Here is a 16,415-nt window from a genome sequence, read left to right as displayed (position 1 = left end):
CAGTGATGAGTTTTGTTCGAGGTTTGTTTTATTCCCACCGCTCAGGGACAGAAACAGGTACATCAAAACGATTGCGGTGCAAAATAAAACATAGACACTTTTTCAAGAAATGTTGCTGACATTCACTTTGGGTTATTTGTTCTACAGCAATGTGATGGACTGGCAACCTGTCCTGGGTGTTTCCTGCCTTTCGCCCAGTGAGCACTGGGATAGGCTCCAGCACCCCCAGCGACCCAGTAGCCACATCAATGTAGAGGCTACAGCGAACTGTTAGAGAAAACTCTGCTTATGTGCATCATGGCTGTGGCCAACAGCAGCTGGTTAATGAAGCAGCATGACTCGTACGAAAGCTTTCCTTTAATAGTGGAGAATGCTACAATATATTCTTGCTAGAAGTGATTTTCAAGATGTCACTTGGGACCCCTGAGCCAAAAGGGCCCCCCTACCTGTTTTTTTTTTTCCATATTTTAATTTGTATAAATCATGATTCTGGCAGAAATGTCTCTTATGAAGACGTCACTGATGACTTCCAACAAAGCAAAAATGACTAAACCAAAAATGCAACCAAAAATAGAGCTAGTATTTTATAGATTATGTTATTTATAGGTTATGATTATGAAAAACAAAATGATGTTTCCAAGCAAGTATGATATCACACAAATCTCTGCTCCTAGTAATCAGGTTTTTAATCAGCTGTTACTGAAACAGAGTATTTTTATAAGCTGGAAAGCAAACAGTTCACTTTACAATAAATTCATTGTTCAAATGTTGTCTTACTTTCACTTTTACTTGCTGATACAAGCGGGCATAGTTCCACAAATTCTTCATCCAAAACTATCAAACTGAGACAGTATTTGTATTTTAACTATGTATTTCAAATACACATATCAGAAAATACTGACCATCCCTGACCACATCCAGAAAGGATGAGTAAATAGCTCTGCTATATTTAGCTAAATTTGAAACATCAACAAAAAGTCATCCTGAGTCCTGAGAACTGGGATTTGGACCAGCAGTACCAAGACTAATGAGTCTACTCTTCTGAGAAGGCTTTACACTAGATGTTGGAACATTGCTGTGAGGATCTGACTGCATTCAGCCACAAGAGCACTAGTCAGGTCAACTACTGATGTTGTATGATCAGTTCTGGATCGTCAACTCCACTCCAGCTCAACCCGAAGGTATTGGATGGAACTCCATCACTCCAGAGAACACAGTTCCACTGCTCCACAGCCCAGTGCTGGGAAGCTTTATATCTCTCTAGCCCACAATTAGCACTGGGGCATTGCACATGGTGATCTTAGGCTCATGTGCAGCTGCTGTTGAGAGTCCTGTTCTATTGACAGTGCTTTTCTGTGATGCTTATAAAAGCTATGGTTGCAAAATTGGACACCTGTGTCAGTAATGGGATGCACCTTAAAGTAGCTGAATTGAAGGTGTCCGGATAATTTTGAATTGTTTGCGAAGGCCAATATCAGCCTAAACCATATGGATGACATAAGGAGACAAAGCTTGGTTTTGTGTGTAGATGAAGATTGTTTATCGATTTGCTTGAATCTCTTAAAAGAGCTGTTCAAAAGGATTCATTTGCAAGGCACCTCTGTAGCCTTGTGCAGGCAGCAGGGACACATACGCACAGATGTGACATGAATTTAAATCAAGCCTTGCTCTTCATGCTCTGGTGTGAGATAAACCGTGCAACAAAAGTCATTCTCCACTGAACTTCCACGTTGTTTATGTGCAACATCTGGCCTCTGAAAATGACATTTAACAATTGGACATGCTTCACGTGCGTCCTAAGGTGCAGCTGTTAAGGCTGTGAGCGAAGTGCCGAGTCATTCAGCAAATGCCCAATATATTTAAACTGTCAAGCTTCGCAGTCATAAAACCCTGGTTTTGCTGTCCTTTTGGGATGAACCCGAGTGACCATTCTCCCCTGACTCAGCAAATGTTTTATGCACTTTTCATAGAGCCTTGTAGCCACTCCTGCTATAGAGAGCGGGAAATATTCAGGACACAATGACCTGGCTCGATTCACTCTACCTCTATTCATTGATTACAGGGGTCGTGCTTGCATCCTCAAGTCTCTGTCCTTACTCGCTCTTTATTGTGGCTTCACAGGGCGTGCAAGGCTCATCTATAAACCATATAATGAGTAAAAATAATGTAGCTACAATGAGCGAAAAGGATAATAAAGCTGAATGTCCAGTTTTCAAGCACAGCAGCTTGGGTGACCTTGAGGGTTTTATAGCGAGTATATTCAGTCTGTATTTCTGCACAGGTGCATGCACAGGGTCAGACTGAGGAACAAATCCATACAGTAAAACCACCTACTGAGACATTTAGGCATTAAATGACTGAAGTCCTTATGAAATGACCTTCTGCTTTCCACAATAAAAGCTATTGCCAATGACTCAATAGAATGGAGTTGATTTGGTGAAGGATAATGAATGAAGTGGGATTGTGCTGCAAATATTGGACTATGTCTCTCTATATGTTAGCCTTTTGGTATAAACATTGAGTGTCACTCTTTATATATCATCTGAATCTCAGAAGAAATGGATTGCATGACTCAGGCATTCTCACAGCAGGATCTTTTACAATAGAATTTTAAATCATTTGCTTGCTTTAGATTTTGGTGGGTCTGCATATTTTCTTTGTAGCATTAATCTGGTTTATGATGAGCCTTTTCAAAATGTTTGCTTTTGCATTCCACTGATCTGATACATTATGATGCATAGACCTACATGTTAAAGGTTTGTAGACACCTGCTCAATCAGTGTTTCCTCAGAAATCAAGGGTAGTAATGGGGAGTTTGTCTTTATTCTTCTTGGAAGGCTTTACACTAGATGTTGGATTTGATTGCATTCAGTCACAAAAGCATCATTAAGGTCAGGTACTGATGTTGCGACCCTGACGGAGAAGCGGCTTAGAAAATGGATGGATGGATGGATGGATGAATGCCACAAGCAATAGGTGCACCTTAAAGAGCTGAATTCACTTGTTTCTGGATACTTTTGGACATATAGTGTATTCACCTGTTTGAGGCAATGGAGCAGCAAAGTCATAGTTTGACCGCAAAGGATGGTTTATGTAGGACATAAGAAATTACTGAAGGCACCACAAACTACTCAATAGACCTTATTGTGGCACCACACAGGCAGCCCATTATGGTCAAACCTTGTGTGTAATAGTGTGCAAACGATTCTTTCCTTTAGGCTCATACATCAATGAGCACAGAGGAAAACACATTGAAAATGAAAGATGAGGCCAAATTGGTGTCCTTTCAGCATCTGTCCCTAAGCACACATCTTTGCATACCAAATACGCTAGCTTAGATCTTTGTGTTGAAACAGTAGCTCATTTGATTGCATTGTTATAAGACCATATTCTACTTTACACCCTACAGGCAAAATGTCCTTTAAATACACTATGAATGGTCCATCAATCAGTGATAGCAAACAAGGTACAGTGTGAAACTAAGACAGAGTGTGACAGAGACATTGAGTGGATCCAGGTCTTTCAAGTTTACTGTATATCCAGAAAAATCAGACACCTTTTCTAAATGAGTGAATTTAGCTGCTTTTGGCTAATAGAATGAGATGCTCTGTAGCAGCTGCACATTGGCCTAAAATCACTTTGCCCAAAGCCAAGTGTTGGCTAGAGGGTATAAAGCCCCCCAGCATTGGGCTGTGGAGCAGTGTAACTGTGTTCTCTGGACTGATGGAGCTCCAACCAATATCTTTGGGATGAGCTTGAGTGGAGATTGTGATCCAGAACTGATCGTCCAACATCAGTACCTGACCTTGCTAATGCTTTCATTGGCTGAATGCAACCAAAGTCTCACAACAATGTTGCAACATCTAGAATAAAACCTTCCCAGAAGAGTACAAGGTACAACCCCAATTCCAATGAAGTTGGGACGTTGTGTAAAACATAAATAAAAACAGAATACAATGATTTGCAAATCTTTTTCAACCTATATTCAATTGAATACACTACAAAGACGAGATATTTAATATTCAAACGGATAAACTTTATTGTTTTTTGCAAATATTCACTCATTTTGAATTTGATGCCTGCAACACGTTCCAAAGAAGTTGGGACAGGGGCAACAAAAGACTGGGAAAGTTGAGGAATGCTCAAAAAAACACCTGTTTGGAACATTCCACAGGTGAGCAGGTTAATTGGAAACAGGTGAGTGTCATGATTGGGTATAAAGGGAGCATCCCTTCCCTCAGTCGTTCACAAGCAAGGACGGGGCGAGGTTCACCACTTTGTGAACAACATTGTTGAGAAGTATGTTTCTCAATGTGCAATTGCAAGGAATTTAGGGGTTTCATCATCTACAGTCCATAATATCATCAGAAGATTCAGAGAATGTGAAGAAATCTCTGTAAGTAAGCGGCAAGGCAGAAAACCATCATTGAATGCCCGTGACCTTTGATTCCTCAGGCAGCACTGCATTAAAAACCGATATCATTCTGTAACGGATATTAACCACATGGGCTCAGGAACACTTCAGAAAACCACTGTCAGGGAAAAAAGTTCATCGCTTCATCTACAAGTGCAAGTTAAAACTCTGCCATGCAGCAAAAGCCATATATCAACAACACCCAGAAACACCGCCGGCTTCTCTGGGCCCGAGCTCATCTGAGATGGACTGACGCAAAGTGGAAAAGTGTCCTGTGGTCTGACGAGTCCACATTTCAAATTGTTTTTGGAAATCATGGACGTCGTGTCCTCCAGGCCAAAGAGGAAAAGGACTGTACGGATTGTTATCAGCGCAAAGTTCAAAAGCCAGCATCTCTGATGGTGTGGGGGTGTGTTAGTGGCCATGGCATGGGTAACTTGCACATCTGTGAAGGCACCATTAATGCTGAAAGGTACATACAGGTTTTGGAGCAACATATGCTGTCATCCAAGCAACGTCTGTCTCCATTGAAAATGTGTGGCACATTATGAAGCACAAAATACGACAACAGAGACCCCGGACTGCTGAGCAACTGAAGTTGTACATCAAGCAAGAATGGGAAAGAATTCCACCTACAAAGCTTCAACAATTAGTGTCCTCAGTTCCCAAATGCTTATTGAGTGTTGTTAAAAGGAAAGGTGATGTAATACAGTGGTAAACATGCCCCTGTCCCAACTTCTTTGGAACATGTTGCAGGCATCAAATTCAAAATGAGTGAATATTTGCAAAATTCAATAAAGTTTATCCATTTGAACATTAAATATCTTGTCTTTGAAGTATATTCAATTGAATATAGGTTGAAAACGATTTGCAAATCATCGTATTCTGTTTTTATTTATGTTTTACACAACGTCCCAACTTCATTGGAACTGGGCTTGTATATCTAAGAGGGAATAAACTCTCATTTAATATTCTTAAGGAAAAACGTTGGATGAGCAAGCATTTAAAGACTTTTTGCCTATCCACAGCTGCATTTTGTCCAAATATACTGTCCAAAAACTTGTTGGCGTTCTCCTTATGTACAGACACCCCCAAGATGTCATTGTTGTTTATCATCAGCCTGTCTTGTGTACAACACATTAACTGGGCATGTTGTGCAAGACCTGAGTGATAATTGCTTTCCATATGTTTCTATTGGTGCTCGCTGCCAAGCAAAACTGGCTCTGGCGTAACGCTAACACAGAGACAGATTGACTGATGGATGAGACAGACGCTCCTATACCAGAGCCAAAGCACTTTCACCTGAACACTACCTTAGAGATTGGAATAATCACACAGGCTGCAGCTAAAGTGTGAACTTCTTCATCCAGAAAGTGAAAACTAGTTTGTTTGAACTCTAAAACATCTGAGATTTTATTGTAATATCAGAACTGTACTAAGCAATGCTATCATTATTTTAACGCCCCCACCACACTCACCTATCACTGAGAGAAAACATACAGGTATCTCAGAGACCCTCCCTGATCATGTGTTTCACTCAGAAACAAAAATTAATTACTAACATTAATCTCTTATTATTCAGTTATTTATCTTAGGGCTTATTACTCTGTAACCACGATAAGTACATCTCACATCTCATTATGAGGGATAGACATTTGAAACTGCCTACAGTTTAACGTTAAAGGTGTTAAATATCTAAAAGTATGTTCAGAACTGTAATTATACTATCATGGTAAGAGGTCTATAGTCTTTTGGAAACCACAGGTGGTGTGACGGATGGTTAAAGCTGATAGACTAGGTGTGGTGTGAGCAATATTAAACACTCCTGCAGAGTGTGAAGTGAGAAATTCATATCACAGGTTAACAAGTATAGCTCCACACCAGCACATGATAACAAATGACCCACCCATAAGACTCTTCCTGATGAGCCAGAATAGGTTTGTGTCATGTTGGCAATGGAACTGATGGGATCCGCTTTTTGAGCTATAGTTAGGCGTAGAATGCTCTAGCCTGTACTAGCCTGTACCTATATGAAGATGGGTATAACTGTGAGCACTCACCTTGTCTTTAACTAATGCTGGAGTGGGTAATTGAGAGAGTCGGGAGGATTCCCAGCGGTCTGCAAAAATTTTGCGCTTGTTTTTGTGAGCTGACGTATTGTTGCTGTCTTGTGTCTCCAAAAAGATCATTTTACAGGAGAAAACTTTCTTAACTTTGAATGGGAGGTAATGGAAACAGAGTGTTTTCCAAGTAATTTTGGAGCATATCTATAGGTGCGTTCATCATGAAATGTTAATACAATGGAGGTACAATGATGGTATGTTCAAACTGTATCAAAAAATGAAAAAGAGAAAAATGGAGATATGGGGTTTCCCTCGTATCTCCAAAATGATAACTTTACAGGAGAAGACAAAAACATACTTTACTTTAATGTGAGTCAATGGAACCAGACTTTATTTTCATTTTGGGCCTTTTCTACGGAGCCTTGCTGGTCACATCCTGTATAATTAAAAATAATGCATGGCCACGACTTAGTAAGGTGTGGAAATGAGATAATTAAATCAAGGCCACAACTTAGTAAGGCATGGGAACACATTATTTTTATTTATACAGGATGTCACCAACAGAGAAAATCGCCAAAAATGGAAATACACATTTTTGTTCTGGCAATATGCAAAAACTTGACCCCCTGCTAAAAAGGCATTTTGATGATTCTCAAAGTGAAACACACTGTACAGAGAACAGTTAAATATGATCTTCTGCTAATTTAAGTGCACAATTGCTATTTATTTGCAAGAACATTTAACGTGTTGAACAATAAATAAAACATTCAGCGTGTGAGTGTGAGTATTCAGTGTGACATGACTTCTGTAGGTGCCACATTTAATATTTTATTTCCAATATGTTAAATTCAGCAAACAAACATTTGCAATGGTGCATTAAAATGTGGAGAAGTGTGTTCTCTATAGAGCTGTGTTTTCCCCACCCTGGTCCTGGAGGCACACTGCTCTGCACATTTAAGTGCTTTCCCTGCTTTAACACACCCACTACAACTAGTAAAGGCTTGATAATGAGCTGATTAGTTGGATAAGGTGTGCTGGGCAGCATGGCATGAGGACCAGGGCTGTGAAATACTGCTGTAGAGGATATGTTTAAATTATTTTCCCTTAAAAAATCGATAAAGCATGTAATTTGTCCCAAACTTTTTGCATGTCAGTGCATACCCTCATAGATATGTAAAGAAAAGTGCACAGACAAGTAACAAACATTACAACAAATATTTGTAGTAATTTAGGGGTTAAACGAATGCCCCTCTGTTCAAGCAGTACTGTCGTGTGTGCTGATTGTAATTGGTCAGCTAATGAGCCTCATAGAGAGATTAGGCTGTTGAAAATCAGCTTGGCAGTATGAATCGGTATGAAAGTGTTCTACAGAGTTTCAGAATTGCTTACCAGTGTAGCGGTTTTCATACATCACAGGATCATAAACAGCAGTGGATAAAAGCAAAAAACAGACTATTGCTAAGATGATTGGAATCTACTGGCTGTATGTTTTAAGTTTGATTATAGACTCTTTTTTGACACCAATTGCATATTTGTATGATTCTATTTGTTGTATTTGCACAGTAATAATAATACATTTTTTAAAAAGGGAAAAACCAAGCTGGCCTTGAGAAGGTGAAAAACAGCGCTTGATGAGGTTGCAGTGAAATTCTCCAAAATGCAGGGTGTAGCCTAACAGGTGGGCAATGAGAAATGCTGGCAGGAGCATTTAGTTAGCTTATAGCATATTAACTGTCATAATTATGTGACGTTTAAGATAAAAGCTTTCTCCAATGTTTATTTTAACACTAGCTAGCATTATAGCAAATATATCAGAGCAGGCCAGATCATTCAATGGGTTTTAAGGGCGTGTGTCCAGGGCCCAGCTACTAGAGGACCAGATGAACAGTTATTACAAAATATATACAGCCGTCTGGACTCATGGTGGAACTGCACGATCAGCCAGAGACATTGTAAAGGAGGAGACAGGCCACTGAATGGGAACGCTCTATCCCTGTGTTTGTAAGAAAAGTCCTGCCCTTGAATAAAATGGGCCCATCAGCTTGCTGTTTAAGCCACAAGCAGGAAAAGCTCCCCCTCAGTTGTGGAGATATGTGCATGTGCATTATGCAGAACAAGCTGAAAAATCGTTATTTGAGCCAAACACAACAAACTGTTTATGCTGTTTTTGACAGATTTTATAAGAGGTCTGAAACATGTTTTCTAAATGGTAATGTACTTTTAATCTTTTAGGTCTCTCCTCATTTAAAGAAACAGGAGTCTGGTCCTGTACGACAAGGAATAACTGTTTGGGGTGTTGCAAAGATAGTCATCAGGTGCACAGGACTCTGTAGCACCACAGTGAAATCATTTTAATTTTAAGTTAAAATTAAATTAAATTAAAGCTAGTTTTAAGTTTGTGTTAAGCCAAAATACTGACACTCTCCACATCATTAGTATACATCTGGTTCATTTTGACTGCTCAGCAGTCATTCAGTTGTCTGCTTGATACCTCAGTTTAGTTTTCAGTGTTTTTAGCTGCAAGCCAAACATTTCCTGTGAGTTTTTTTCTGAATTTGAAGCTCCAGATATTATAAGGATGTGCTTGAGGGATGTGTAAAAGCAAGATCCCATACCTCAACAGAGTAGAGCAGGGGTAAACAACTCCTATAGGCAGTGGTGGATGAAGTACACAAATCATGTACTTGAGTTAAAGTCGATACCCAAGGTAAAATATTACTCCAGTAAAAGCAGAAGTTCCTCCCTTTAGACCTCCACTTGAGTAAAAGTATTTGCCCCCAAATGTACTTAAGTATCGAAAGTAAAAGTACTAAAAGATTAATTATGGCTCTAATGTCCCATTACCGTTTTTGTAACAAGACCCGTTTCATGAACTCAGTTTAGGTGAAAATCCTCCAGCGTCTCTCTTGGTAAACCAGTCTTTTAATAGAACGTCATTAATTAGTGACGCTGACGTCTATTAAAATGATCATAAGCACAAAACACTGAAGGTAAACAGTTTCCATCAGGGAGAACTGAGTGGCTCTGAAATCACTTTTACAAACATGCAAAGTTTCAGTTTAAGTTTTATTTACAACTTAGTTCCAAGTTTAAGTTTAATAAAAACTGGCTTTAAACTCAGGATCACAAATGAGTTTCCTTTACTATATTGATCTGTAGGCCTCTGTTCATAAACATAAACCAGCCCAAACTAATTTCCTATAAAATGAAATGGTGTTTGTATAAATTTAAAGTTATACAAGTTAAAAAAGATGCGTCAGTCACGACTGCATATGTGGACATATTTCTATATTGTGCTCTATTTCCACAAAGTTAGGTTAGAGTCAAGAGTTAGTTCCATCATTTATGTAGGCATAGGGACCCCAAACATTTACGCTGTGGCACCAACGTTGAACCATAGCACAGGGTCGATATGTCCAACATGGCTTTCCATTTTTATACACACATAAATCAAAAGGAACAACAGATTTCTCAAAATGTAGTGGAGTATAAAGTGAGATATTTGACTTAGAAATGTAGTGGAGTGAAAGTGAAAAGTTGCCCAAAATGGAAATACAGATAAAGGAAAAAACTACTTAAGTACAGTAACGAATTACATTTACTTAGTTACTGTCCATCACTGCCTACTGGTCCTGGAGGGCCGGTGTCCAACATATTTTGGTAATAAGCCTGGCAATTAATAGATGAGTTGAATCAGGTGTGTTTAAGCATGTATGTCACCAAACTGTGCTGGACACTGGCCATCCATTACTGGAGTTGTGTACTGCTAAAGCCGAGGATGCCCATTTCCAAAGCTAAACACAAAAAAGTTGCTGTGTCCTTGTCAGCAGCAGGGGTGTGTGCACTGCCAATTATTGCCCCGTCATCAAAGGTCATCAAAGGTAAGATATAAATGGTGAATAAACATTTTTCATACCTGCAGTGGCAGTATGCTTTAGGATGTCAGTGGTTAGGGTTTTAGGTTTCTTTCATCTCTGATGTTATAGCTCAGCTCTCTGATACAGTAGGTTGGAAACCGTACTGTCTAGTAACTTGCTATTGTCTTTATGCAACTAGGGAAGGTCAATATAATTCCCGCTAGACAAAATGGACAAGCAGATAATAGCACATTAGCCTAAAGATGCCATACACAATTAGTACAGTTTAGTACAGTTTAAACTTTTATTTTAAATGGAAAACAAATGCAATACAATTAATTTCACTTTACACCAGGCCATATTGGGAATAATACATTCTAGAGGCTTGTTTCTATGACTGTTTATGTGAGTAGGCCTGCTGCATTAGAACATAACATATTTTATGTCCATAATGCATTGTAGACACACGTGCTTAAAATGGAGTAGGGGAATAATGGAGAGTAGAGAGGAGGATGGAAAACAATAACGATACATTTAGATTTCTAGGTCCCAATGTTGTAAAATATTTGTGCCCAGTGACCTACAATTTGATGATCTGGGCCTAAACTTAATCTAGGCAATGAAGAAGATTTTCAGACTTGGTAAAAATCTACTTAATTTGAAGAAAACACAAATATTATTTGTCAATTATTACTACAAATAATATTAATTTTGTTTTGATATGGGGTTTCAAGAAGATACATGAATAGAGTTACTGTAGATCTCATGCTGTAAAATGGAATGTTTTCTACAGTTCTACTGCAATCCATCATATTCCTAAAAGTGATAACCACAAAAATAAAAAAGCTGCACTGTGCCAGCTTGAAGAACTGTAAAAACGGGTTTGGTTAGCTTACCTTGAACGCTTGGTTAGCCAACCTGTTTGAAGGTTTGGTGAGGTTTCCAAGTCAAACATAATAATGATAGCCAAAGAGTGATAGCCTAAATGGTGACAGTACGCTGACACTGCTTAACACGAGGATCACATTCCAGTGCTAATAACTGAAACGTGCTAACTCATTTCTGACAACATCAAATGTGTCAGCAGAACGAGTCTGTCTGACTCTCACTTTACCACTGTTGAGTTTCAAAAGATAGTCTGCTCACAATTAAAGCCTTTGTAGATAATTTGTCTACCTTAGTGCTTTGAGCGACTTGTGGATAGACATTCTGTTAAAGCCTAAACAGGCAAATGTTGAATGCAGAAAACATCACAATTGAAATGTTGAAATAAATAAATATGTAAATCAGAATTTTTATTTACTGGGATGCTTTTCTGCTTTTGGGCCAATATTTGTAATCAGTCTGTCAACAGAAACCTGAACGTGTAAGAGAAACACTTCAGTCAGAGGATTCTATTTATGGCCTATACAAATTAGCATGATTTGCACTATAAAATCTTTTCACTGGCATAAAACTGTAAAGCATCATTATATGTTTAAACTACAAATCCAAAAGAAAGACTTTTTAAAACCAGTGCTAAGGCATAATGTAGAAATCTGGCTTGTTATCACTTTTTTAAACCAGCACTAAGGCATGATAGTTCAGCACTCAGCACTATGGTCATTTACTGATCAGCTCTAGTTTACATACAGACATTTTAAGCTTATAAGTAAATTTTTTTCTACTTTATATGTCTCAGTTTTTAAGCAGTTCCTTCAGTGAAGGCTTGAACTCAAAGTCTGTCTTCTTTTATTAGAGCATTAGCCAGTTAGCTTTCTACCAACCTGCTTAGCCTGCTCTACTGAGGACCGAATATATCCATTTATAAAGAGATAAACAATTTAAATGTAAAACGGGGTAAGAGAGTCTGTCAACTAGCAATTCATCATCTGGTTGGATTTTAAGGGCACAGATTTCAACAACAAGCCATGTTCATACAATCTTTGAAGCACTGAAAGCTGATTACTTGACAGGTTTATTTTTGTAACAACCCATTCCTCATTACACTTTTAGCTCAACTCAGCTGTAGTGACGGCCACAAATTGTACGTTGTCCCAGAAGGCCTCAGGGACATTTCGTACACACTGCAGCATGCTGAAGAAATTATATACGTGTTAATTCTGGGTTATTGTTCTCCAGCATTTATTCTCTGGGGTCATTCTGACAAAGACTCTTATTGTGAAGGTGGGGCTATAACTTTTTCTGTGCTTAAGTGTTTCAACTGTAGATATACATACCTAAAAGACACATCAGGTCCATTCATGCACGTCAACATTGCTGCTGGACTGCATTCAAACCCATTACAAAGCTGCAGTTTAAGAGAGATACTGCCCAAAATTATACTATTTCAAGAATATAGCACTCAGAAAGTGGGATAGGATTATATAACACATGTCTGTGTGATGTCTATGTGTAGATATGGCCGTATGGTTGGTGAGGCACAGAGAAGCTTATGATGTGATTATTTTTCCTCTGGTTTTATATTAAGCTTATTTCATTTAATAGTCTATTCAGTGGATCTTAACTTGATGTAGTAGTTGTTTATTTACAATGACGGTTAATGCTTTGTAGATTGGTAAGTTATAGCATTCCTTAATCTGTGTAGATATTAATAGATTAACGTTAGCATCTTCTCACACGAAGCTGAAGTCAGCTTCTTATTTGCCAGTTTCTTGTTTGAATTGTCCCGTTCCACCTTAAATGGCGCATCAGCCATCTTCTTGTTTGAATTTTCCCGTTCCACCTTAAGTGGTGCGTCAGCCAGCTTCTTGTTTGAATTTTCCCGTTCCACCTTAAGTGGTGCATCAGCCAGCTTCTTGTTTGAATTTTCCCATTCCACCATAAATGGTATAGCTTCACCAAAAAGTGACCAGAAAGAAGCTGCAAATAAGTGATACTTTATTAATCCCACAAATGGGTCAATTCCACCTCTGCATTTAACCCATCCGTGAAGTGAAACACTACATACACACTAGTGAATTGACATACACACTAAGGGGCAGTGAGCAGCCCTATCCACGGTGCCCGGGGAACAACTGGGGGTTAGGTGTCTTGCTCAAGGACACCTCAGTCATGTGCTGTTGGCCCTGGGGATCAAACCGGCAACCTTTTGGTCCCCTAACCTCCAACCCACGACTGCCCCATGTGGATAGGAAGCCAACTTCAGCTTCGTCCTTCTTACTTACACTAAACTCGGATTTTAATGTGAGAGTGCAGACTGAATACTTTCCTGCTGGTCTGGACGGCCAATTAGCATGATCAGTTATTAAAGCAATAAAAGCTACCGAGAGCTGAAGTATCCTGAGTATGCATCATCTCCCAATGCAAGTAAGTATGTTCACAAGTGGATCTTGACCGCTCCAACATGGCAGACGTGCAGCCGTATCGCCACAAATAGAGAACAACAGACAACGTGGCATCTAGGCATGTATATCTATGGTTACAACAGGAAGAACTGTGTCAGTGGGAGCTCAGAAGTGAGAGAGTGCAGATGTGAGCTAATGCTCGAGTTAGCTGTTAGCCTAAAGCCTTGCTTTCTGTACGGCATGGCTGGGGCTGACGGCAGGCATTTAATAAAAAATAATAACTTGTGCTTAAGCCATGTGTCTTCTTTCCTAGCAGTGAACACTACAGTACATCACACACGAAACCATAACAACAAGGAAGTAAGATATGATGGCCATAATCTAGAAAATACAGATAGGGCACTCTAAATAAAGTGTGACCAAAAAATCGCTTGTAGAATAATCGATTAATATCTGTATGAAAAATGTGGTGACATGATCATTTCTATTTTCACAATCTTCTAAATCTGCCCCCACAGCGTAAGTAAGAATATGAAATGTCCATCAAGTGCAAGTCCACTGTCAGTTTGATTGTTAATTTCAAAAACAGCTTTTAAAAGATGGTGTCTGTTAAATAATCAGCTTAAACATAGGACCATTCTGAAATCCAATTAGCAGTTTTTCACTGTCTCCATCACCACTGATTGTCTGAGTGTAATTTACACCTTCTAATGAGTTGATTTGTGTACCATGACGAATCTCAGTTAAACTCATTGCTGAAACACTGGCACTAATACATATTGAGTCTAAAGTTCCGGGGCTGTTTACTGATTAGTATTCTGTAGGCCTCTCTTAATCAGACGTTATCTTCATCGGGCTGCAGACTAGCGGTCCACTATGAAGAATATATTTTCTTTTATGTGCAGTAAATCTTGAAAATGCAAAAATGTTCTGCGCAGCGATGCTGTGACAGGCCAGCTATATCAACTGCCAAACTGTCTGACATCTTGTCCGAGCCATTTTGGAACACTTCCTAACAGAAGTGACGTATTGCCCATCTCCAGACATAAAATTGCTACTTCTGAAATAGTTTACTTTTTCATTTCCCCAACCAGTCTGTAGCTCTCAGCTGTTTCCTTTAAGTAGCGGGGGTATTCGGTTTGGAGCTTTAGTGCTTAGAGTTCAGACGGATGTTCTATCAAGGATTTAGCCCAGCCTATAAATGGAGTAGCCCTCTGTTCTGCATAACTGCCAAAAGGGTCACAGAGCTATTGGAAGTGACCGCACTCTCTGCTGACTCAAAAGGCCAGAATTGCAGTTCTTTGCAAAAAAAGCGAGAGCTTGATTGAGTTTTCGTGTTTGCCATTCCATGAAAATCAAAGAAGGTCATGCCTAGTGTTTAAAGAGAATTGAGAATCCTTTGCTCAGTGGAAATTCACTGTATTGACAGACGTTTGATGAGAGGATGCTTCTAATTAACTAAGTGATCTTGTGAAATAGAAAACTAAAGTTAGTTGTGGTGATAAAAGACCATAAGAAATATTTTGTCTCGGGCAGATGTTCTCATTAACATGTGAAAGAAGGCCATTTGTACATTATTACCAATTCAGATGAAAGAGACTTCAAAGATGGACATACTGAAAGAGTAAAATTGCAGATAAAGTCTGAGGGCAAATACTGCCTGTCAAGATGTGAGATGCTAAAAAGCAGAGAGAGGGTGATGTAGGAGATGTGCCAGAAATGTTTACAAAATTAAACTCAGCTCAGAAGAACTGGGCTTTTTTATATTCAAATCCAACACTCAGTGTCATCTTCATTTGAACTGCATCATTTAGCTTTCTGTTAATGCAGGACTGAGGAAAAAGATTCATTTCTTTTTCATTCTAATCTTGATCAATTATTTTTATTTCATGGACAAACACCAACTAAACTGAAACATTTGATCATTTATGAGTAATTGGTCGATTTTGAGCTGGATATTTTATATATAATAAGCGTTTTTTAGAACGGTAGGGGTGTGAGGGTTGTGGGCGTTTAAATTAGTTTGCATCTATCAACTCTGTCACATCAGCACGTACTGTCAGTGCATTTGGTGTACTTCACACTCTTTAAAGGGCTATGCATCTAAAGATTTGTCATTTTTCCTTTAGCAAAAGAAAATTTTTTGGTTCTCAACTTAAAGCTACACTATGTAAGTTTTAGGGATTTGAAGAGCTCTCTGGTGTAAATGTGTAATTGCACACAACATGCAGGTCAACATTTTCGTAATGCTGGTTCTCTGGATGGATGAATCTGATGATTGTGGGCGCAACTGTTGAAAAAGAATTTAAAAGGTGTCTTCTGAGGATATAAGTCTATTATTACTAGGAAGTCAACTATTGTCCTCATACACCGATCAGGCATAACATTCTGACCACCTCCTTGTTTCTACGCTCATTGTCCATTTTCTGACCACTGAAGAACAGGGTAAAAGGCGCTAACAAAGTATCAGAGAAACAGGTGGACTACAGTCTGTAACTGTAGAACTACAAAGTGCACCTATAGAGTAAGTGGCACTGATAAAATGGACAATAAGTGTAGACACAAGGAGGTGGTCACAATGTTATGCCTGATCGGTGTATCTTCATCAGTATACTGTTGATTTTGCTTTTCAGACTCAAACATTGGGCTGGAACTTCTTTTTGAGCCTGTGAAGCTAATATACATAAACATATAAAGATGTATGATGAGGTCCAAAAAAACCCCTCCAAATCCAACTTGAAGCCTTTGACTTTTAAATGATTATTTCAGGCTTTACAAGATGACTCGCAGCAGC

Source organism: Pygocentrus nattereri, chromosome 3 (assembly GCF_015220715.1).
Source record: "Pygocentrus nattereri isolate fPygNat1 chromosome 3, fPygNat1.pri, whole genome shotgun sequence".
Taxonomy (NCBI): Eukaryota; Metazoa; Chordata; class Actinopteri; order Characiformes; family Serrasalmidae; genus Pygocentrus; species Pygocentrus nattereri.
This window is presented reverse-complemented; position numbering follows the sequence as displayed.